The sequence below is a fragment of the Manis javanica genome, chromosome 8 (assembly GCF_040802235.1).
Source record: "Manis javanica isolate MJ-LG chromosome 8, MJ_LKY, whole genome shotgun sequence".
Taxonomy (NCBI): Eukaryota; Metazoa; Chordata; class Mammalia; order Pholidota; family Manidae; genus Manis; species Manis javanica.
The window spans coordinates 61,959,200-61,983,203 of record NC_133163.1 but is presented as its reverse complement, the minus strand read 5'-3'; the positions used below and the strand labels follow the sequence as shown (position 1 = coordinate 61,983,203).

Below are 24,004 nucleotides of genomic sequence, written 5' to 3'. Positions count from 1 at the left end.
AATTAAAAATGTATTGACTTAATGGATGACTGAATATATAAAGTGAGGGAAATGATCTCAAATTATCCCACCACTCTTACACTATGTGATCCTCTAAATGCAAGAGGCTTGGTTTTTAAAAATTAGGCCATAATTCTGTCACTCTGCCCAAATATCATCTAGTGCATTAAATAAGCATGGCCTTGCTCTGTATAGTTACTCTGAAAAAAAAACTAGACGTGTCAACCATAGTTCCATATCTCTGTAGGGATACCATTTCACCCACAGCTTTGCCTCTTAGCAGAACTACAATTTTATGGGTTGTAGTTACCTGTTAGTTATCTGTGTAACAAGATAGATATTTATTGTTTATTCTTAAAGATTTTCAATCTCCTTTGCTATTTTGTTCCTATACCTTGAAATCCTAACAGTAATTGAAGAATTGCCAGAAGAAAGGAATTCATAGAAGGAAGTAGACTTAGAATTGTCAAGCTCAGTGATTTTCAAACTCCATTTTAGCAGCAGAACCCTGTTTTTCAAAAAAAGAAAAAGAAGAAATCTTACCTAGAAAAAAAAAGGGAGGGAAAAAAAGGAAGGGAAGGGAGGTAAAAGGAAAGGAGAGGAAGGGAAGGGAGGTGAAGGGAAGGGAAGAGAAGGAAAAGGAAAGGAAGAGACCTGCCCTGGTTGAAGTGAGAACGGGAGCCAGAGAGTCCCCCGACCCCACACTCAAGCTTTGCCTTGACCTCCACATCGGGCTCTGCTCCACCACCCTCTCTGTGCCCTCCACCTGCCCTGCCTGTCCATAATGCCTCCAATGTACCAAGGAGACTAATAATCTACAAATAGTTTGAAAGCCACCAGTTTAATGAATATCTCCTTTTAACAAATAAGGAAACCAGTACTTGATTGACTGAGTCACATTCTTCTTCGGTATTTCAATTCCTTCCAAAAGTGAATCCATTTTCTTTTTCATTCTTATTGGTAGATGACTGTACAATCCTCTCCAAAATAATTGTATATGAATCCAGATCATCATTACTTAGCATATTATTCTTGTAGTTAAACTACCATAATTTAATTTTACTTATACAATTTTCTTCAACAAAACCATTTTTGAAAATAGCAAGATTTCAAGAGTACTGCTTTCATGTTATAAAAACAATATGGACCTTTCTTATCACAAGTCTAAATTTTGTTGTTTATGATGAAGACACAGACGTGAATTAGAAGGAGATATTGTTTCACACTGTTAAATGAAAAAAAGATCTCTTTATTCAAATGAAGAGGAGGTGGATGTGATTATTCAATATAAAGCAAAAGCTGTGTATATCAAAGAGCACACATGCAGTCATTGATCTAGAATCGGCACGATGACAGACTACTCTGCAGATCTTCCTCTTCCCAATTAAGGCGTCCCTCTTGAAGTGATTGAAAGCTGTTTGATAAGTATACTTTCTTCAAGATGGTGTGCTCAGTTGGGGGTCTTTTTATTAAACTGAAATTCTATCATTAGCTTTGACTAGCACCAGCTGCTGTATAAATTTTGTGTTGATGTAGACCTCCACTGATATTCCAAATATTGCAGGTGAATCTCTGAATCCAAAAATCCTCAATCATGCAGTATGAATAATTAACATCTGATAAATGCAGTATAGAAAGAATTTTCATTAGAAGATAGAGTAGTGGGGTCATAATTCCATCTCAGCTACTCAGAACACTAAACCAAATAGGACTTTAGTTGTAAGGGGGGAAAAAACATTTCTAAATCTCTCCACTTCCTAATTTTTCCTTCTACCTGATTAGAAATGGGGAAATTAGGAAACAAGATGAAGTATTTTATTCTTGCAGTGAAGTTAAAGACAGACTCCATAGCCAGCACATTCTAACTGATGTTTACTTGAGTATTCTAATTCCAAATCAACAGCCACAATTTTTCTCCCTTCTAAATAGTTCAAAGCCCATCACCATTTTACACAAAAGAGAAACTTTCCTATTCATGAATCTAATATTTCTGAGATATGTGGTAAAAATACATCAAAAATGAATTATAGGGAAGTTCCTTGTAATGTTGAATTCATAAAATCATCTCCTTTGTGTACTAGGTATGCCTAATAGGACATTTCCTAAAAATTGTTGGTATATTCAGGAGATAAGTTTTAAACCATGATAAACTAGAATCCATGAAATAATGAACTACAGTCAAATGAAATGATAGTATGTAATAGTACTATGATAGTACAGTGGTTGAGAGCAGAATGTTCTAGAGTTTAACTCCTGAGCCTCAGTTGCTTTATCTGTAACATGGGGGATATTAGTATTAGGTTCTTGGGGTTACTTCAAGCACTAAGTGAGAGAATCACATATATGGCATTGAGCATAGCAGAGTATTCATTTTTTTTCTATAGCTGCATAACAAATTGCCACATAATTAGTGGTTGAAAACACCCATTTATTATCTCACAATTTCTGCAGGTGTAGGCAAGGCTTAGATGATCCCCCTACTTAGAGTCTCACAAGACTGCAGTCAAGGTGTCAGCTGGACTGTACTCTTCTCTAGAGGCTTAACTGGAGAAAAAAATCCCTTCCAAGCTCACTCACATTCTTGGCAGAATTCATTTCCTTGTGGCTCTAAGACCAAGGATCCCAGCTTCTTCCTGGGATGAAGGGCTGGGAGTGGGGGCTTCCCATAGTTCCTCACCGTGAGCTTCCCAAACACGGCTGCTTAGTTCATCAAGCCAGCAAGGACAGTCTCTAGGATGAATCTTCAGAGGGATAGTCTTTTATTTATTATGTAATACATCACAGGACAGACATCAAATCACTTTTACCATATTCTATTTGTTAGAAGCAAACCACACTCAAGGATGAACACCAGGAAGAAGGGCTCATTGGGGCTACCCTAGAGTCTGTGTGCCAAACATAAATGAATGAATAGATGAATGGGTGAGTGACTCTTGGTATCAACTTAGGTATGAATGGAGTAAGCTCTAGACCTCTTAGACATCAGACAACATGGGAAATAGTTACAAATCCATGGAAAATGGACCCTGCAGGTAGTTGCACTGTTGAAGTCATACACATGTTCAGCTTTTGTAGAAATAATTTAAAGAGCTGTGGAGCCTAAGCTCTGCAGCCCAAGAATGTCAGTACAAAATTTCGAAGATGGTAGGAATGGAACCCTAAGGGAAGAATAGGGTTTTTAGTCCCACTTTAAGGTGATAATTTTCCTATTATTGGAACAAAATGGGAAATTAAAAATGAAATAAAATTGTGAAATGCAGTTACAAAAAATGTTTAACTTCTCAGCAATAAAAATAACAATAAATACAAAGGAAAAATATTCACCACAATGGAAAATACTTATCATCTCTAAGCACGTGAAAATTTATTCAAACATACTTGTGAACACTACCACTCCCCCAGTGGATAAATGAGCAAAGGACATGATTGTGTGACTCATGCACAGAAAATATAATTAGTAAAATCAATTTGAAAATAACATTTAAATCTAATATGGATGGGACAGAAGTCTTACAAAGGAAAGATACCAATCCATAATTTTCGTTTTGCTAGCTGATCACTCTAAGATGAAAGAGTAAACAGTAAAATAAACTGCATTGGTATCATTCACCAGACACCTGCCATAACTTATAACTCATCTTTGGTGGATGGATATTGGATGATAATCAACTCTCAGTTAGTCAGTGGGAAAAGAGCTAGTGTGGATGACTGCAGTACCCAGATAATCAAAAAAATGATGATCAGACCTAGGTTTCTACTAGCATGAAGTCAATAAAGGGGAAAAAAGCTATTTAAAGTTCTTTTTAAATAGTTCCTTCTACTAACTTCATAGCTGAAACACAGTAAAATGGATACAGATCAGACTCAGGAAGAACAAGAGAATCAGGCAGAGGGACTAGATACTTCACAAGAAGAGAATCTGCCCAAGAATGAAGTCAGTGTCTTTTTTATAATGAATATTTTTAAGACAACACCTTCACTTCTGCTGACCTCCTTCTTTGTGGGTGGCTCGCTGGATGCAGCAGGGCAAGCGCTGTTCATGGACTGGGCATGGAGGCAGTGAGACAGGCAGGCTTTGTGGTTTTCTCTCTCCCTTAGGCCTGTTCTGGGTAGACAGTGGATATCAGTTTTAGTGCCAGTAATAATGTGCTAACATGTTTGTCCTCATGGGTCATCAGCTCTCTTGAGGAGTAAGTTATAGCAATTAAATTAATAATAGTAAGCACTTACTGAATATTTGTTGTTACTTAATATTATTTACCAATGTTATAATGCCATTAATGTTTATCTTCTGTGGGAAGGAGGCAGACAAGGATGGATTTGTTCCTGGAATCCAGATAGGCTCTCTCGTGGTGTCAGGAGGCGGCACTCGTGCTTGTGGGACAGCTGCAGCAGAGGGTGGTAGGTGGAGGCCCAGCCAGATGAGCGCAGTACCTGAGGATGATGATGGCAGACCGGCAGCAGATGGCATCCGGAGGTCTGACAGCCACAGTCAGGGCCTGTGGTTTCCAAACACACCACCAGTCTGACTGGCTAGAGGAGACCCAGGGAGATCTTCAAACCAGTGTCACCCACCATCCTGCTGACTGAGGGCTGGGTTAGTCTGGGACTTGAGGCAGGGCTAGGGAACAAGGTCATATGGGGAAGATGGATTGAGAGAGAAAGGGGGAAGGAAATTAAAGAACCTAGTAGGCGGTAGTCACAGTACTTTTCTGAGAGCAGCCACATGTTACCATGCACTGGAAGGAAATAGGCTACAGCAGAGGCCTTCAGAGGGAATACGCAGACCAAATATGTGTTCTTTACATTTGGCCCAGTTGAAGGCTGGATGTCCTAGCTGGTCCCTGCTGACCTCCTCTCTCCTCAGTCTATGTAATAAATGTACTTTGGTCCTGATCCTTGCAATGTGATTGCCCTAGACTCATTTGGAGGTCCACCTATGGGACAGTTTTAACAGTTTTTGTCTGCTTCTGGTGAATCTCAAGCATGCATGCCTGCATCAGTATGTCTTTCTTGGAATGTAAAGCTTTAGGATGCAGGGATGAAATCTAAGTAGTTGTCTTCAAACAGTGAGTAACCTTATAAACAATGAGATGATTAATATTTTTAAGATGAAGCAGATAATGCTGCTTAGAAATTGAAAAACTGAATAAGATTCATACAATCATTCTTTTTTTGTAAAATATCAATGGGACTTGAAAAATTAGTACTATGCTGGTAAGAAACAACACTATTACTTCCAATCCTTAATGTGAAACTAGCTTTCTAATTCCTCCTAAAATGTTTACCATTATAATCCCACTTCTAGAAGACTAATGTGGGGAAATAATTAGCAATATGAACAAAGATTTATTTGTAAACACATGAGCACCTACAGGCCTAACTATGGCAAAATGGCCAGGTGTAGCTTTGTACATCTGTAAGGTGGGATATGTAGCAGTAAATAAAAAATAATAGTTAATGATATTAACAGGGAAATACATTAAAATAGCAAGTAAAAAAAGGTACAGGTAGTGTATTTTCAACCATGTTTTTCTAAAGCATAGAAATACAGGCAAGATCTATACCAAAATGCTAAAAAAGGTGTGTGTGAGGGGGAAGAGATGGCAGAGAAATGGCTTAGAGATAAGCAATGAAGAAACAGGAACTAAGTAAAGGGAAACATTGTTTGAACACCTACTGTATACAAGCAGTGGACAAAGCATTAACCCTATTAATTGTTTTTAATAATTGAAGATAAGCATTAGAACAAGGCCACTGGGAGAAGAGAGCTACTAACTTATTTCTTCTGACTTATTTCTGCAACATTTAAGTGTGTTCTTCATTCCCTACTCATCTTGCAGCTTACTGAATTCACTCACTCTGTCCTCTCCTTTAAAGCCCAAATTCTCTAAATTATCTACCACACACAGTGGTTTCCTTATCCCTATACACTCCTCAACCCACTATCATCAGGCCCCTGTGGCCACCTTCTTTCTAAAACTGCTTTCACCAGTCACTAGAGGACACCTTGCTGCTGAAAATAATTACATACTTTCCATTCCTTACTTTACTTGACTTTTTGGCCACATTTAATCTCTGCAGCTCAGTTTCAGAGGCACGTATCTAGCTACAAAATGGATATTCCAAACTGTACTCATCTTTCCCCCAATCCTACTCTTGTTCTGTGTTCTCTGTTAGTGACTAGCACTACCACCAAAGCTAGAAACATTTGGGCTTTAACCAAGTCTTTCTTCTCTCCCTCACCCATGAAGCCCTGCATTTAGTGCAGATCCCCACCGTCCCTCCCCCAATTCCTATCCCACCCCTGCCCCACCACCATCTCTAACCTATCCCCTGGAATGCAGTCCCAAGCATCTTTCTAAAGTGCAAGGGTAATTATGGCTGTCCACTCCTTACATTTTTCATGTATTTTTACTGTCCCTAAGATTGAATCTAAACTTCTTAATGTGGTTTGCAAGATCCTCTTCAAGCTTCATCTTCAACACACCTGCTTGTGCACACCACAGACCAGCCACACTTCTTGCTGCTACTGCATTGTAGGTGTTCTCTTCCCTCCCTGGATGTTTCCAGCACCTGAAAGACCATCTCCTGAATTTTCCAAACCTTTATGCCTCAGCTTATGGTGACTTCCCCAGGTCCGGGTTAAATATCCTCCTTATGGATATCCATTGTACTGTCAGTCCTCTCCAAACTGACTTCCACTAAACCAATTTGATACACATCATTTCCCTGGTAACACACAGTGACTCCAGCCCTGGCCTCACCAGTGCTCGGGGTGGGAAACTCCTCTCGAGTACATCCACCTTATTTTTGCTTCCATTAGCTGAATTGAACTGTATGCCCACCTAACAAGAGTCACACATGTTTGTTCTAAACTTACTTTATGCTGGTTTTACTTGCTCTTACAACCATGTTTTTTAGGGAAATATTATGTAATTTCATAAAATGTGAGTACAGAAGGAAAGTTGTTTCTATGAAAAATACTATAGAAAGATGTGTGAGCTACTAAAAAAAACTGTCACATTAAGCATTAATGTAAAAGCAGTAAATGGAAAAAGATCATAAATCTAAACAGGGATGAACCTAAACAGATCTAAAAATCTGAGATTTGCAGGCAACTACCTCCTTGTCCCAATTTAAAGAAATTGCAACTGAAAGTCAAATATTTATATTATGGGGGATGGTTTATGCCAGAAAGATGACCTGGGACTTCAGTTATTAGACACATACTTAAAGGAAAGTCTTTAGCCCTACATCAAAAGATTGACAAAATAATGTACACTTATATGATTTTTTAAATTGAGGTGAAATTCATATAACATGCAGTTAACAATTTTGAAGTTACAATTCAGCAGCAGTTAGTGTATTCACAGTATTGTGCAACTGCCACCTCTCTGGTTTCCAAACTTCCTCATCACCCAGAACACACTGCACCCTCTAAGTAATCACTCGTCATTCCCCCTCCCCTGTCCCCTGGCAACCCCTCACCTGCTTAAGTTGAAACAGAACATTTAACATTTTACATTAACATTTAACATTAAGAGGACATTTTTTGTGATTTTTCTACTGACTTGTTTGATTAGTCTGTTAACTACTGGTCCAGCTCAAATTGGATAAGTGTGCAACCCTTACAGCACTCTGTTATTTTTTGCCTATTTAGTTGCCTGTGACTCACCCACCACCCCTGACCCCAGGTGCTGAGGGCTTTGCAGGCCGAAGTGATGTTGGAGCTGCTCATCCGTGGGCCGGCAGCACCTGGCAAAATGTCTGGCACACAGTGCACCCCATATCCATGGAACTCATTCCCATTGCCCAGAAGCTAATTAATTTGACTAAGGACATATGTAACTAGTAAACGGTGAGTCACAATTTAAGCCTGAATCCCTCTGGTGGCACGCTAAGAGGCAGCGGGGTCTGTTTGGGAAGTGCATTTAGATGGCACTGATCCTGAGGAGGCCTTACTGTGTGCTGCACTAGCTGCTTTCCTGGTATTACACCATTGAGTCCTCCTAACAACACAACGAAATAAATAGTACCATTAGCCCAGACGTACTGGAGGGGCAGGTGGAGATGCTGGATCCCAAGTATGCCAGGAAACCAGAGGAAGGCCTTCGTTCAGAAGCAGCTTAGTCAAATACCAGGAAAGGGCCATCATTTTATCACTGTGAGTACACACACACACACACACACACACACACACACCCCTCGTGGACTGCACTTCATATGTATTTGGTTATAGTTCTTGTGGAAGGTGCCACTTCCATGCTTTTTTGCCCTGCTAGATACCACTGCATCCTGCAGGTACAGCCGTATCTACCATAGACTAGAATCCTGCTGTCACCCTGTGGGTCCCTTGCACTTCAGGGCTCCACCATGCCTGTGCCTCTCTGGGAACCACTGCCTTCTGCACAGGCACCAGCTGCCTCACCTCCTGGCACTGCTGCTGCTGGGATGCTGGCTGCTGCCACCCAACCCCAGAACACAGGCCAGTGCGGCTCAGTAGCCTAGGGCTCAGCAGAAGAGAATGTCTCTTTCGGTTTATTCTTCACATAGGATTTGCCAGAGTCGTATTGGCTGACTTGCCGAAGCCAGAAGGAGATTGTGAAGATGGCTCTTCTGTTTTTTATTCACTGTCCTCTCTCCCTTCCAGGATTCGGGACCAAATCCATAGAAATGTGGGCCAGGGCAAATGCAACTGAGCCTGAGGTGCTTGGAGTAACTGCTCTGACAACTCAACTCAGGTGTGTAGCTGGGCCCCACTAGTCCCACCTGACTCACCTCTTGTCAGTCTCTCAGTAAGGTCAGATGCTTCTGAATTCTGAAAGTGGAGTCACCTTTAGCCCAGAGCTGGGACTCCATCTCATTTACTTTCAAGATCAAGTGTTGAAATTAGACATGAAAGAAAAGCCATTTGAGACCTTTTAAGAGATGGAGCTCAGGATTTGGTGAACCCTTGGGACAAAGACTTTTAGCACTAACTTATATTCTGAATTTCCCTGGGGGAAAAAAATTGTATTTTGTTCAGAACTTAGGGAGTTCTGTGAAGGGAATTATAGAAGGTATTAGAGTTGAAAATTTAAAATTCAATGGCTTAATTTCTATCCTGTCATATCACTGCAGGATTTCTATTAGTGGGATTACGCTCACTATGCCACTTTAAAGCCTTGGCTGAAATACGTCTGTTGAGGAATACTTTCAGGCGGAACATCATAGTAGCCCCTCAGGGTCAGACAGAGACAGATGAAATCTGATCCCTCACAGCACTCATGACACATGTAGGACCCAGAGCAATTGACACCCCATGAGTATTCCAAATTTCTGGAGGGGTGGAGTTTGGGGTGACTTATGTTTGTTCTCTTTTGTGCTTATCCATATTCTCTAGTTTTCTGTAACACATATACATTGGTTGTGTAGTAAAAACTGGAGCAAAATTAAATAAGGATAAATACTCTTCAGTCAGAGTTAGCCTCCAGTGCCCTGACGGCTCAGTCTGAATCAGCTAATGTCTCCCTTCAATAACTAATGTTTAAAGAATTCCTTGAAAATATGCATTATGAAGAAAAGGCTCTATGAGCAGGAATAGAGGGTGAAGCAGTATCCATTAAGAGAACCAGACTATGGGGCTAGATTGAAATTTTGGCTATGGGGGTTTCAAATCTGTGAGTCATCTTGCCTCAGAGAATAAGCACAGTTAAGGTATATGTCTGCCTAAGTATGTTGCATGCAATTTTGGGACATATTTATACTAAAATTATTTATTGTTTGTCGGAAATTAAATTTAACCAGGCCTCCTGTGTTTTATCTGGCAGGCCTACCCTAGAGGCGAATCCATTGGGCAGTCTTGGACCAGGTGCAGGGAATATGTGTTGGGGGACTGTCGTAGCAAGCCAAGGGCTAAAACTGAGCTGGTATGAGCAACTCTAAATATATGTCCTTGGTTGTACACATGTATCTTTTCCATGTGTTTCATCATCTGCTTGGGCCTTTTGTTTTTGATTGAAAGTCTCTGTAAGCTGTGCCTGAATACCATGGCGTTAATCACAAGCCTCCTGAGGTATTTTCATATTGTGTGTAATAAATGCCCATATACTTAGGGTTTAAAGTAAGAACTACTCACCACAATATTTAGTTAGAATTACAAAGGGAGTACAAATTAAGCCATCGTTTTGTTAAGGTGTATATTATGTCTTATTTAATTTCTCATATTCTTACAGGTATGTTTGTATAACTGTTGTGTCAAGACTTTCACTGATAAAGTATTTCAATTAGCTGCTAAAAGAAATACATTTAAAGAGTTACAACTGATGTACATTTGGGCTAAATACCTATAATCAGAGTTGTTTCTCACCTGAGTCCCTCTTACTGATGTTATGTAACAAGTGACTCTAATTGCTGGAAATAGCTTGCTTAACATGTTCACATTTGTGTGGGAGTCACATATAAATGAAGACTCACTGTTACTTCGAAAAAGAAACTGATACTAGGTTTAGGCTAGATAAGCTATAGGGCCACTTGATAATATCTGAAAGTCTCGTTCCTAAATAAACAAGATTTTTTCAGACCCTTTTCCACAGGACTGATTTGAGACCAGCTGAGGGACTAAATGGTATGAGGAGGGAGGAGTATTTAAAGAAACTGGTGAATGGATGGTGGTGAGTCACCTGCCTTCATGCCAGACCACCTCCATGTTTCTACCCACTGCCACCAGCTTCTTAAGTAAGCAGGGCATGTCAGTCGGGTTTAGTCGTGGGGACAAAAATGGCTAAACTGAGCTGACAAGAGGGGCAGTGCTGGTAGCAGCTGTAGTAGTGAGGAGCTTCGTGCAGAAGTGTACAGGGAAGCAAAATTCCCCTTGCCCACCAGAGGCCTCTTCTGCCCCTGAGCGCCTTGTTTGATGATTATATCCCTCTTGAACAGTCTTCCAACACTCTCTTTTAGAATCATGAAACCATCATCAACATTTTTTCTCACAAGTTACTTATTCTCTATCTCCTTCTTTTACAACTTCATAATCTCAGTTCATGAAAGTGACCAGAGAATTCTCAAGATCTAATTCTATTCCACTACCTTTCTCCAAATCACCTTAATGTGGTGTTCTGGGTAATTTATGGAGCCACATCCTGATCAAAGAAAAGTAGCATTTCTGTCCCAAGGCAACTAATCTCTCCTATTTGAAACTCAGCATAAGACCTTGATTTAAAGCTTAAAGAAGAGACATTTTCACATTGCTGAATTTCATGACTTGAAACAGGTCATCTCAAGGTACAGGCAAATCATGCCTTTCCTAAATCCTGCCATTTGCAAGAACATGGATGGATCTAGGGGGTATTATGCTCAGCAAAGTAAGCCAGGCAGAGAGAGAGAGGCAAATAGCAAATTATTTCACTCATTTGTGGAATATAAAAACAAGCAAAAGAGAAGGAACAAAGTAGCAGTAGACTCATAGACACCAAGAAGGGACTAGTGGTTACCAAAGGGGAGGGGTTGGGAGGTTGGCAGGGAGAAGGGGATCAATGGGCACAATAGCACAATCATTCTCAATCACAATATAGGTGGGTCATGGGGAAGGCAGTACAGCACGGAGAATACAACTAATGACTCTATAACATCTTAATACGTTGATGAACAGTGACTGCAATGGAGGGGCTGAGGACTTGATAATACGGGTGAATGTTGAACCACTGTGTTTTGTATTTGAAACCATCAAAAGATTGTATATATGATACTTTAATTTTAAAAAAATCATGTCTTTCCTACAAAGCCATCATGAGAAACCCGAGGAAGCCACTCTAAACAGCCTTGCCAGTAGGAAGTTTAAAGGATGAAATCTATTCCTGAAATTGTTCCCAAGTCTTATATATGTCCTTTTATAAGAAATTCCCACCTCTGAAAACTTTGTAGGAAACAGTATTCTTCCTCCTAGCCCTGCTCAAAAGCATTTCAATGTAATAGTGGATTTAAGAATGTGTTAAGAAAAATCCAGTGGTGAATAAGGCTTCTTTCTCCTGTTCAGAGCCTCCATGTCCCATGTAATGTTCTTTATCCCAGGTAAATATAGCTAAGCACTTGAAAATACCTCAGAGAATGCAAAGTTTTGAAAGGGGAAATTTTATAATTCAAATTTATTTAATGTGATTTTTTAGATAATATATTCACATGGTTCAAAAACTGAAATGACATGAAAAGGTACACTATATTTCACCCCCTTTTCCCATCTACCCCACTAGCCCCTAATGCTCCTTATCAGTTAGCACTTTCTTGTGGCGTTTTCCAATGTCTTTATGTATGTACAGGCAAATGCTAATACATATTCTTCTTTTCCTCCATTTCTTATACAGAAGACAGCATATCTTATACATGTTCTGCAGCTTGCTTTTTCCATACAAAAATATATCCCAGAGATCACTCCATATTAGTACATAGAGAATGTTTAATATACCATCTAAAGTATTTTTGTCAACAGACACTGAGGAAGTTAAAAAAACCCTTACCATCATACATACTGCTGCAGCGAACAACTGGTCCATGTATCCTTTTGTACATGTACAAGTATATCTGCAGGATACATTTCCAGAAGTGGGACTTACAGAATTTTGATCAAATATCTTTGTTTTGACACTTATCAAAGAGTGGCCTGTATTTTAGTTAGAACTGTCTGACTGTCTCCTCACTATTTTACAAGATTCTGGAAGGCATGAACTGTGTTTCTTTCATCTTTGTATTCACAGCCCCTACTGCAGCACCTAGCATGTTAATGCTGAATACAAAATAAACTTCCTGGTGTAACTATAACCTTGAGAATGTGAAAGTAACCCCTCAACTTAAAAGGCTGAGATCTAGGGTGGAGATTAAGAGGCACTTCTGAGTTTCTATTTAAGGATGAAAATGGGACTCATAAAATGTTAGGCCAAATGAAAATATTGAATAAGGAGTGGAAGTTTCAAGGATGAGGATGACTCTTCAGATCCAGGGACTGGGTCAATGTCGTGTAAATTTTCTGGGTTATTCACACAGAAAGAAGCTGAGTGGTAAAATGAAGAGGAAGCCTGGAGGGCATGTGCCTGATGAAGAATTGCCAGGAGTGACAGAGAACAGCATTTCCTTAGAAGCCTGGCCCAAGCTAGGTAGTAAAAGTAAATACATACCTGGGTTAAAATCTAAGCAGAAAGGGAGATTGTGCAAGTGTGTGTGTGTGTGTGTGTGTGTATGTGTGTGTGTGTGTGTAACATGGTCCTAATTCATCTTCATCTCTATTCTTACCACTACCTTTGTGAATGGCTCCTGATTCTGCAGCCCCCACACTTGTCAGGCAGGCTGCTAGCAAGGAACCTTGGTGAACACTCAGACCTGGTCCTGAACCGATGGCAGCCATACTTCCCAGCTCTTACCCTCACCAGGCTGGGCTGCCGCCTTCCCAGCTGTCACTGCTGTCCTAGCACATAAGCCATGGGCGTATTACCTCTCTCCACTAGGTCATCACTAACCATCCCAGTTTAGCCAAGTTTTAAGAGATGGAATGGCAGCCAGATATGTCACACACACAACTCTTCTCGGCCCTTTTAAAAAATCCCTGCCTCCCAAAAACTCAGTGAAAGGTAAAATAGTGCAACCCTTTTGGTTTTATCAGTAATGTAGTAATATTCAAAAACTGTTAATGTGTTTTTATATAGCTATTTCACTTCAGGCAACTAATTCTACAAAAACATATTTAAAAGTACACAAAAATATGCATTCATTTGCTAAAGCATTATTTGAAAAAACAAAAAGACTAAAAAAGTCACCTGAATATCCATCAATATGGGGATGGTTATATCCATAATAGCATATTATTTGATATCCTATGCAGCTGCTATAGGGCAGACCGTGAATAGGGCATGGAATGATAGCCAAATACATTGCTAAGTAAATAAAAGCAAATTCAGAATAGTAAAAATATTGTAGGATTTTATTTGTGATTTAAAAGAAGATAAGCTATACAAATAAAAAATATGTTTAAATGAATGAGAAACTATTATTAATGGTTACCACTGAGGAATGGGATTGAGGACACTAGGTGAAAACAAAGGACCTGTTGTTTTTCCTTAATAACCTGTTTGTATTGCTTTTATTATTAAAATGTTCACTTACAGCCAGTCTGTTATTTCTTAGGTTCCTGTGGCATATAGATTATATAGGGTTTAGTGATCATTTTTGACTTGGAATAACCACTACTTTAAAAAATCTTCCCAAAGGATTCTTTATGGCTGAGTGGAAGAACTGTGGTTTGATCTTAATTGAGGCTCACAGAACTGACTTCAGCTTTGCAGACATAAACTCAAAATCTACCTCATACAGAAACCTAAGTAAAATTTCCTGTGATTACCAAAATCAAGTGTTGAGCCTTCAGACTGTTGATGAGGTGGTCAATAATTTTAATATGACTCTTGACCACCCACAAGCTTCCACTTGACACTTACCTGTACACATATTTCAAGGAATGAGTTTTAGTTTTTATCTTGTGTTTCCAGCAAGATTTCCATTCAATAGACTTAAAAGTCAAAAAACTTTGTACCATATTTTACAAGGTCAGGGAGAAATGAAGAAAAGATGCTCCCATATTATGCAAGTGTTCTATAGCTAAAGGAGAGACTGCTCAGGGCAGAATTACACAAAGTGGTAGGTACTGGGTTTTCACATCCTAATAATTGGAGCTATTCAGTCTCTGTGGCTGATAGTGAAGAAAGAGAACCTGAGACAAGAAGCAAGAAGATGAGAATATGTCAAGGCAAGAAAAATTTTGGTAGATACAATCAATGGACAATAGACTGAAGCATAGGTTCTCTTGAGGCAAAGCTTTAATCAATAAGCTTGAATGTAGCAAAATTTCATTTGGAACATCAGTTTTCAGGTCACCTACCTTTTCTGAGACTTCCTTTTGCTAAACTGATGTCTTTAGTTACTAATCTAACAAAATTTTCTAGCCTCAAAAGGTTTTAGCAATTTGCCTTTCTACAAAACAAAGAAAAAGTTGCAGGGTATACAATGTTACTTTAAATGTCTTGTATGATTCCTCTTCTCTCTGGAGTTGTATTTTGTGTTTGCAAGTGTAGAGAAACATATATTTTCTCAATAGTAAAATCGCAGGTCTATACTAGAAGCTAATTGACATACCAAGCAGGTAGATATTTCATCTTTCTGTTACCAGGTCTAGTAGATGGAATTAATCAAGCCTGAAATTCACAAATAGTCTTAAGAGATCTTCAGAACCAAAGCATACTTTTGAGGTTCTCCCCCAAAATGTTGCAGATTTTCCATTTTACAATGAAGTGCCAAAGCACAATACCCTTTGAAATAAAGAAAAGGGGTTTTAAAGGATCAGCAAATGAGGAAGAAATAACAGAAATTAAGAAAAAAACTAAAGAAAGCAGAAACATAGCAATAATTTTATCTTTGCTTACCTAATTCACTTATTACCAAGCAATTCATCTTCGGTTATAAAAATGAATGTAACTTTCTAAGAAAAGTTTGCTTCCACAAAATGAATAGGTTCTAAGCATGTTTGGTAATTTAATTTCAGATATATGTGTTGGTGTAATTTAGGGTCTTAAGTATTGGCTTCCAGTAGCTACATCTAAGTATCCAGAAATAAATTATCTTGACAACTAACATGAAGTCCAAATGCACATTAGCCCCAATTATTGGAATGGTGTAGGTGAGTGTATATTTTTTAATTCATTTCTCCAGAGGACTTGCACATAAATATCCAAATTCTACAGGGTTGGGATACCTCTTCAGATTCATTTTGGTATAGAATATTTTCTCCTTTGAAACACTAATCAACTTTATTATGTGCCGTTTCTACAATACTAGTCTATTTGCCCCAACTTCTTAGCATCATAGTACCCTCTCATCAGAATATTGGTAAGATTCCCTAGTGTGAATCACTTATCCAGTTGCTAGCCTGATTATTCACATGTTTTTGAGATTTGTGAGATGAGGCAGATAAACAGGTTTATGCTGTGCACAGCTTGGAGGGCAGCCAATGTCTGTCTGCCTATACGTGTATTTGCTCTCCTTCCTCAAATCTCTCTCCCATACAGAGAAGCTGTATTTTGAGACTAAAATCAGTGTGGAATGCAATCCAGTAATGTCACTGCAGAAAACAGCAGGTGCTCATTCAGTCATTTGTGGTGATTCTTGCAGTGAAGAAAGTGAATCAATGATTCACCCAATGGACAAAGAAACATCACAGTGAATATGTGGACAAGCCGAATGCAGGAAAGGAATGTTCTCATCTAAAGGTGTGTTCTGATTTTAGAAAGACAAACTCCTGCAAGAAAAACAAGGCATTTTGTTGAGGTGCTCTGGTTGTACGTGCAGTAAGCAATGACGTGTTCCCACTCTCCCTGCTTCTTCTGTGTTATTGCTTTTGTGTTGCACTTCTAAAATAAATATCAATAAATCATTTCAGTTAGATACTCTAATATAGACAGAAATGTACTTGACTCCCTACAGTCATTACAATTGGAGGGGACTCTGATTAGGATGCTTTACTTAATTAAGTGATACCGTCTAAAGAGAGTTCTTCCCTCCATTTTCTGTTAACAGTTTTATGTAACACCAACAAAGGAACTTCACTCTGTTGTTTGCTTTCCTTATTGTAAATGTTTTCTTCTGATCTGTAGTTTACAGAAGAAGATGTTGTGTTAATGAAATGGCTAATAAGCCAAAGAATGGTTTATCCAGCTACACATAGAGCCTTGTTCAAATCAGCCTCAGCTATCCCAGACTTGAGAACATTTTTGCACTCTGTCCCAGAAATGTATTTTAAAATTTATTTTTACATCTGTAACCTAAAATTAAGATGATTTTTTAAAACTTTTTTCTGAAAAACCGTGCTTCATCTGGTTTATATATGGTTCAGCAGAGACCTAAGAAAATCTATTTCTTTGAAAAAATAGAAAAAATGGGCAAATAATAAGCAATCCTTTGCATAAGATGTTATTTGTAAGGCACTTTAATTTTGCTGAAAGAAGTCATTAAATTTAGATTGCCAATACAAATATGATTATATATGTTTTCTAAATAAAATGTTATTATGTCGCAACTGTACTCATCCATTTATTGTTTGTTTACCTAATGCTCAAACGCATGTTTTATTCATAGATGTCTGGGAGAAAAAATTCTGCTTGATAATCACACCAAGCATATTTAACAAAAGCGATTCTCCTTTTATTAGTGAACAAGTTTAAGCAGAATGATTTCATTTTTTTCCATTTAGTTAATTCAGACTTGCAGGATCCTTGGTATACAGCTTTTGTTTCTCCTCCTGCTGCCTTTTATGTCTTTAATGTATGCATGCCTATCCACTGATGGGAAAATATCATTTCCTGCAGCTCTTCCTTTTTCCTTCTTGTCTGTTCTCTCAGTTGATTTCTGGTTTTGGTTAATTTTAACTAGTGAGTTCTGTCAAATCAAATATCAGACAGATAAATTGAAGCCAAGTAAATAGTTCACTATCCTTTTGAAGATATTAAACTCTCTTTCATTAGAGCAAATTTGAATTCTAAACATATTTACTAAAAATAAATAATGTGTATCTTTAAAGAAATTAAAAATTGATAGTAGTCAAGAAAGTGAAAACTTGTAATATCTATGAAATCATTTTCATTATCAAATAATACATTTTAACAAAATATTTGCAACTTGGGCAAAATAATAATGACCTTGTTAAATTTAGAAAACTTTATTTCTATTAAATAGCAACATCAATGTAAACACCCAAATAAATTCATCCAGTTTACAACTGATTTTTTTAACTTTAACACAATGTTCAGATAAAAGCATTTAATTATCTGAAAGCTTTAAATACAGATAAGTCTCAAAAAATTAAAATGAATATTAATGATCACATACAGGGGGCATTTAATTAATTACTAAACTATTAACTGAACACTTCATAATATTACTAAGAACCTGAATTGTTTTAATCCCTGAACTGTATACCTTGGTAATTTTTCAAGCAAAATATTAATAGTAATAACAATAATCTATACTTGCTAAATGAGTTAATTAATGTTGTATGACTCTTAAGGTTTTTGTTCTTGTTTGTGTTTTTAAATGCATGACACTAGTCCTGCATAAAACCACCACCTGGAAACTTTCTGAAGTTACATAAGTTTTCTTAACTCTCAAGTTAAATTATCTCTACCATAAAAAACCAGTGAAAGAATGTGTCCCCTGGACATGTTACCCAAAGTGAATTCCAGAAGTTACTTGTAATTGTTTTTATTTTTTTAAAAGATACTCTTTATAGAAGACTAGCTTTATATTCTAAAGTTCATTAGACATAATTTCTTAAATTCATAATCTACATAGTTTTCACAACCAAAAGATTAGCCTACTTTCTATTAAACTTCTTTATAGATTTTCTTTAAGCTCTTCATTTAAAAAGGTGCCTTTGTCCTGAAACTAAACATTCCTGTCCCTTAGGAAAATTTTAAAAGAACTGAATAACAGCTAGTAAATTCTGTTAGAGATTTGATTTACTTCTGTATCTGTTTACTTAAAAAAATCATTTTAAAAATAAAGAATGTGGTTTTTTCTTGACTTTAAGATGAATGAGAATTGCATCTAACGAAGTACCACAGAAGTTAGAGTAGCTGCTGAATGATTTTCTGGCAGAAGAATGTGAGTCCTATTTCGCCCGAACCAATTATTTTTATCAAATTACTTTTCTATCTAAATTGTTTGCTTTTAGAAATAATGATGTTAGAGATAAGCAGAAGTATTTTAATATGCATTTTTAGAGTGTTACTATTCCAATTCCTACAAATCAAACTAAATGCAACAAAGCCAATTTCAGGCTGTTATTTATTGAACCTGTTTTTCATTGAAGCAGTGAACATTTATAGCTAATGTTCTAATCCTGACAGGCAAATGTATTAGATTAAAAATTTTTAAACACTAATATTATTATGCATATAATAGGCTCTTTAGGCAAAAAACATTTACATCCTAATAGCCTTTTTTCTGTAAGATGAGTGTTCTGAAGTATTTGTCATCAAAGCCATTTGTCTCTGTAAAGCAGTAGAAAGAGTAAATTTCCCAAAGAGAACTTATCTAAGAGACACCCTCCTGCAATGAAATCAATTAAATCTATGCAAAGACACGTACAAAGAAAAAAGTTTAATACTAGAGAGAAGATAGTTCTTTGAAACTATTATTTTTTTCTTTTCCCAGAAAAATATAATGAGTGATCAAAAAGAAAATATTTAGCAAAAAACTCTTTTGGGAGCGGGAAGAGAAAAAAACAGCTTGTGTGATGTGAGACGAGAAAACATACAGACAAAACACAACAAACAAACAAAAAACAAAAACAGTCAAAATCGGACTATTATGTTTTCTTCTGGAGCATGTTTTCTTTCGGCAAGAAATGACTGCAGTCTGAAGAGTAAATTACTCCTGTCAGCAAGTTGTGCTTTATAAATGCAGGAGAATGGATCACCGACTCATGGAAGACAATTCTCTTATTAATAGCACCAGTTTCACAGCTGTTTTTGCCTCTAAAAAGGGCACCTGCTAGACATTCATAAATCAGCTTCCGTGGAGAAAAACTTATATACTGTTTTCAAGAGGTATATATTTCTGATTCAAGTTAAACGTTTTTAACAAGCCATTTTATGTATCTGTTTTGAAGCACCTCAGTGGCCCAGAGGGAGCTCTACCTTTAATTTGGGAAGACAGTATAACAAAGAATGTGTCACTCACACACACACACACACACACACACACACACACACACACACACACACACACACACACACACACACACACACACACACCAAAAAAAAAATTAGGATGCAGAGGTAAAAGAAACAAAAAACATATGTTATTTATAATGAACAGAGTATGAACCTCATGAAAATATGACAAAAGCAGTATTTCTGCTCTAGCAGAGAAATTCCTGATGTAGAAAAAAATGAAACAGGTAGACTTCTGAGTAGAAACAAGTACTGCATCAAAGATACATTTTAAGACATGTATGATGGGTGTTAATCCAGTTAACTTAGTTCAGTATTCTGTTAATGTTTAAAGAGTTGTAATGTAGTACTTCATTATTTGTAATATACAATCAATCATTCATAATCTATGGCTCAAAAGCCCAGGATAAGCCCAGTTATCTTTAATAATACAATAACCATACATAAATCTTATAATAACTCAAAGTCAGACTCTAAATTTTATTTTCAAGAATTGATTATTTTCATGTTGAAAACATATAAAATTAAGACAAGGAGTGTAATTAAGATTATCCCCCTAAAACAGAGATAGAAAAACATTTGGGGATTTTCAAGATCTTATTTTCATAATAATAGCCTAAAATTAATTATTGGCAACAGCAATTGAAATACATCATATTTTTAATGAATCAAATATTTATTTCTACTGCTTTTGGAATTAAGACTGTGGGAAATTTCTATTATGAAGATCAGATGGTGCACTGATGTGAGAAACGTTGCAAAGCATCCTGATGATTGGTTCTAATTAACTGCAATGCTCTTGTGTTCTCAGTTTTAGCCGGCACACACTACACAATGCCTTTTATTTTGCTTTGAATAGATTTTTACTTAAAAACAGCTGATCTCAATATCCACAGCATTTTGGCTTTTTTATCTCTTAAAACTTTCATGCAATATTTTCTTTTCAATTTTAAAAGATAAATTTGAAAACACTTCTAAAGCATAAAGTATAATCAGCTAAATTAACAGCACTCCTGTGGTCTTTCACATGTATTTTGCATGTTCTATAGTACGTGATTACATTCTCAAACTACATTTCAATTACTCTTTAAAAGTTATACATCTGAATGATGGTTTAAACAGGAAATTCTGAAAAGCAATTTAGAGTACATAGCTTTTTTTTTTTTTTGTAAGTGGACTACTAAATAGAGCAGAGCTAAAACATGGGACCATGAACAAGGGATGGGAAGGATTTCAGAATTAAAAGTATTAAATAAAATTCTTGGCACTCTGGCACTCACCTTTCTCTGATGATTTAAGCTGAAGCAGCCCTGACAGAGGGAAGTCATGAATTTTCATCAACTTCACACATGTCATACATTTAAAAACATTTTGATTTGCCCTGGGACCCCTGCATGTCTCTGAAGCACAGTAGCAGTGCTGTGCTGTTTTGTAGGCACAGACCCTATGAACTCCCAGAGCTCTAGAAGACATATTACTAATGTAAACAAACCCTTAGGTGAAGAAAAGAAAAGAGCATTAAATAACAAGAACTTTTCCAAGGAATGTGAAATTTAAAATAAGGAGAATATTATTAGAAGCAGTACAGTTTCTATAATTTTAAGGGCCACACTTTATCCATACACTAGTTTTCTGAGAACACACAATTATCTAACCTGAGAAGCAATCATTTTGGAAAGGAAATTCTGTATTCTAAAAATCAGAGCTAAATGATTAATTTAGCCTAGCAGGTGTTATAAGTGATCAGATAGGCCTCTATTTTGTTCATATGGGCATAAAATGTGACTCGTAAGCAGAAAGGCCACATTTTCAAAATAGCTACCAACATCAGACTATTTCCAGGAGGGGGACTTAAGTGTATTAAAAGTGTAGGCCATAAAAACAGAATTTTGTCCTAATAACACATCCTGGGATTATCTTCCAAATATTCCTGCCCCTGTTAAAATTGTGAAAAATCATGAAGATGAGGTAAGAAATAAACTTTTGAAGAGATTAATAAGTCCAAAGTCACAAATCATAGAATGATATAACTAAAGTGGCATTAAAAATAATTCCCTCACTTCACAACTGAGGAAACTGTAGCCCAGTGAGGTAAAGTGACCTCCCCAAGGTCTTACAAAGACTAAGACATAAAGCTGAACTGGTGGCAAGTCTCTTGACTCCTGGAAGCACTCTTCCTACAATACTACACATTCTTTCAATGGAGTAATAGCAATGTTGGCTCAGGTGGATGTCAATCATATGATTAAATTTTTTAAAATTAGCAATGCATCCTTGACCCTAAAAGGTATGTGCATAGTGTACGAAATGAATCAGTGATCTTTACCCAATCTAACAGTTATTTCCCTTAAAAAGATGTCTCTTTGGAGAATATCTTTATGCCTTCATTCTTGCTAGGATTTGAGGATTTGTATCTATGTAACAAAAGGTGGTTCTCCATAGCACTCTTGCACCAAGCAGGCAGGTAAAGACAACCACCATATAGTCTCACTGTCACTGATTTGTTCCCTCTTGCAATTTCTTCAGTCTTTCGTGCACATCTGATTATGTTTGAATTGTTTCAATGCCTTTCCATTTGCTACAAGATAGGTCTACACTTCTTAGTCTGGCATTCAAGGATCTTCAAAATATTTAACTCACATCAAGACCCTGCCCCCTTCAGTTTTACTCCCAACCCTCTCCTCACACTTCTGCTCTGGCAATACCAACCAGGTATAATTCACTGATCATGATATGCTTTTCCTTGCCTCTAGGCCTTTGCATATGGTGTTTCCCCTGCCTGGAATGCCTCATAAAACTCTGTTCCTCCTTCAAGAATGAGCTCAAGCATAACATTTTCTCCTCCTGCAAAATGCTTCCTTGAATGGGATCCCACTGTATTTTGTATAGACCTCACATTACTTCACTCATTACATTGAACTGTAATTGTCTATCTGCATGCCTGTCTCCCCAAACATAGCTTTTTCTCCATGCCTATTACTTTGCCTGGTGTAAGCGCTCAGTGACTGTTTGAGCTGGATAAATAAATCAATAAATAGACTGTCATTTTTTTCTTAGCACAAAATCTTTGTCTGAGGTGATATCCTCTACTTCTTCTATATAATCCCTAAACTGGATGTACATTGACAATAGGGTATTTGTATCAATCTCTGTTTTTGGTTTCTATTAACTATTTCTCTAAGTACAATTTTATAATCAAACAGTGAGTTGACTTTGGTGTGAAATTAGCAATGACACACCAACTCCTATGTACATAGAAATTCTTGGGCAAACAGTGGGTCACCATTGTTCCAGATATCAGTAAGGAACATTGCCTTTTAGGGCACCACTTCTTATTGGGAACACAAGTTGATGGATTACCTGTAACCCACTGTCAGGGCATATGTTGGTTGTAAACAGTAAGTGATATCAGTATCTTCATGCCAAGTGAGTGCTTGAAAAGAGGATTTTTAAATGGAATTTAGATTTAAGATTTAGCTTATTTGGGGTTCTACTGTTATTTGACTCCTTCCAGTCTTCCCCATCTTTATGAGCAAATGCTGCCTAAATGCAATATCTTCTGCGGAGCCTATTCAGCTGAAGCCAGGACTACCCCTGATATAAAATCATACATTTTCCATTTGAAATAATTGATATTCATTCATTCATTCATAAAAACTTCACATTTAAAATAGAAAAGAATTTGCCAGTGTAATCTTCTCTTAACATGTATGTAATCTTGAGCCAGGCCCCAAATCAATAAAGAGAGGCTCCAGTAGCTGTTTAGGCCAATATAACACCCCAAGGCATCCCAACTTTGAAGATGCTTCAATCTTTTGATTCTTTCCTGACTTCTCTTGATTGCTTCTACTGTGCCCTAACGCTACAGCCCAGAGCCACAGTGTGATGGGTGCTCAGTAAGAGTTAGAAGTTAGGAATACAATAATAGTAGCTACTGCACCTATGTAATGGATTCCTCTTGGCCACCTTCCATAAATCAGCTGTATGTGGCATTACCATTAGCAATCAACACGTTTTTTAATTTTTTCCTAGTAGATGAGACCACACTAGCCAGTTTCTGCCCCCACACCCAAAAGAATGACAGGATTTGTAACTTTCTGGTCCTCTCACCATTTCAGAAGATGGCTAGCCATTAGAATTTCAAAGGTCTTGAATGGTGGGTGCTGCGATGTAAAAAGTGATTGGCTTGAAGGATTTTCCAAGTCATTAATTTTGGGGGTTCATTTTGTGTTGCACCTAAGCTTTGGGATTTTTGTTTT

At 37.4% G+C, this 24,004-nt stretch overlaps 2 long non-coding RNA genes across 3 annotated transcripts; one reads left to right on the top strand and one right to left on the bottom strand.

Annotated features, from left to right (window-relative positions):
• Positions 1–1,276: 1,276 nt before the first annotated feature.
• Positions 1,277–6,265, bottom strand: LOC108387552 (uncharacterized). 2 transcript variants are annotated; one of them, XR_001850841.3, is made up of 4 exons: positions 4,262–6,265; positions 3,975–4,105; positions 2,578–2,741; positions 1,277–1,616 (listed from the first exon to the last, which is right to left on the bottom strand). It is a non-coding gene; the product is annotated as an uncharacterized lncRNA (long non-coding RNA). The 2 variants fall into 2 exon arrangements; XR_001850842.3 differs by having other exon boundaries at positions 3,991–4,105.
• Positions 6,266–7,496: 1,231 nt separating this feature from the next.
• LOC140843092 (uncharacterized) lies at positions 7,497–14,131 on the top strand. Its single transcript, XR_012120551.1, has 3 exons — positions 7,497–8,744; positions 9,813–9,911; positions 13,018–14,131. It is a non-coding gene; the product is annotated as an uncharacterized lncRNA (long non-coding RNA).
• Positions 14,132–24,004: the final 9,873 nt, after the last annotated feature.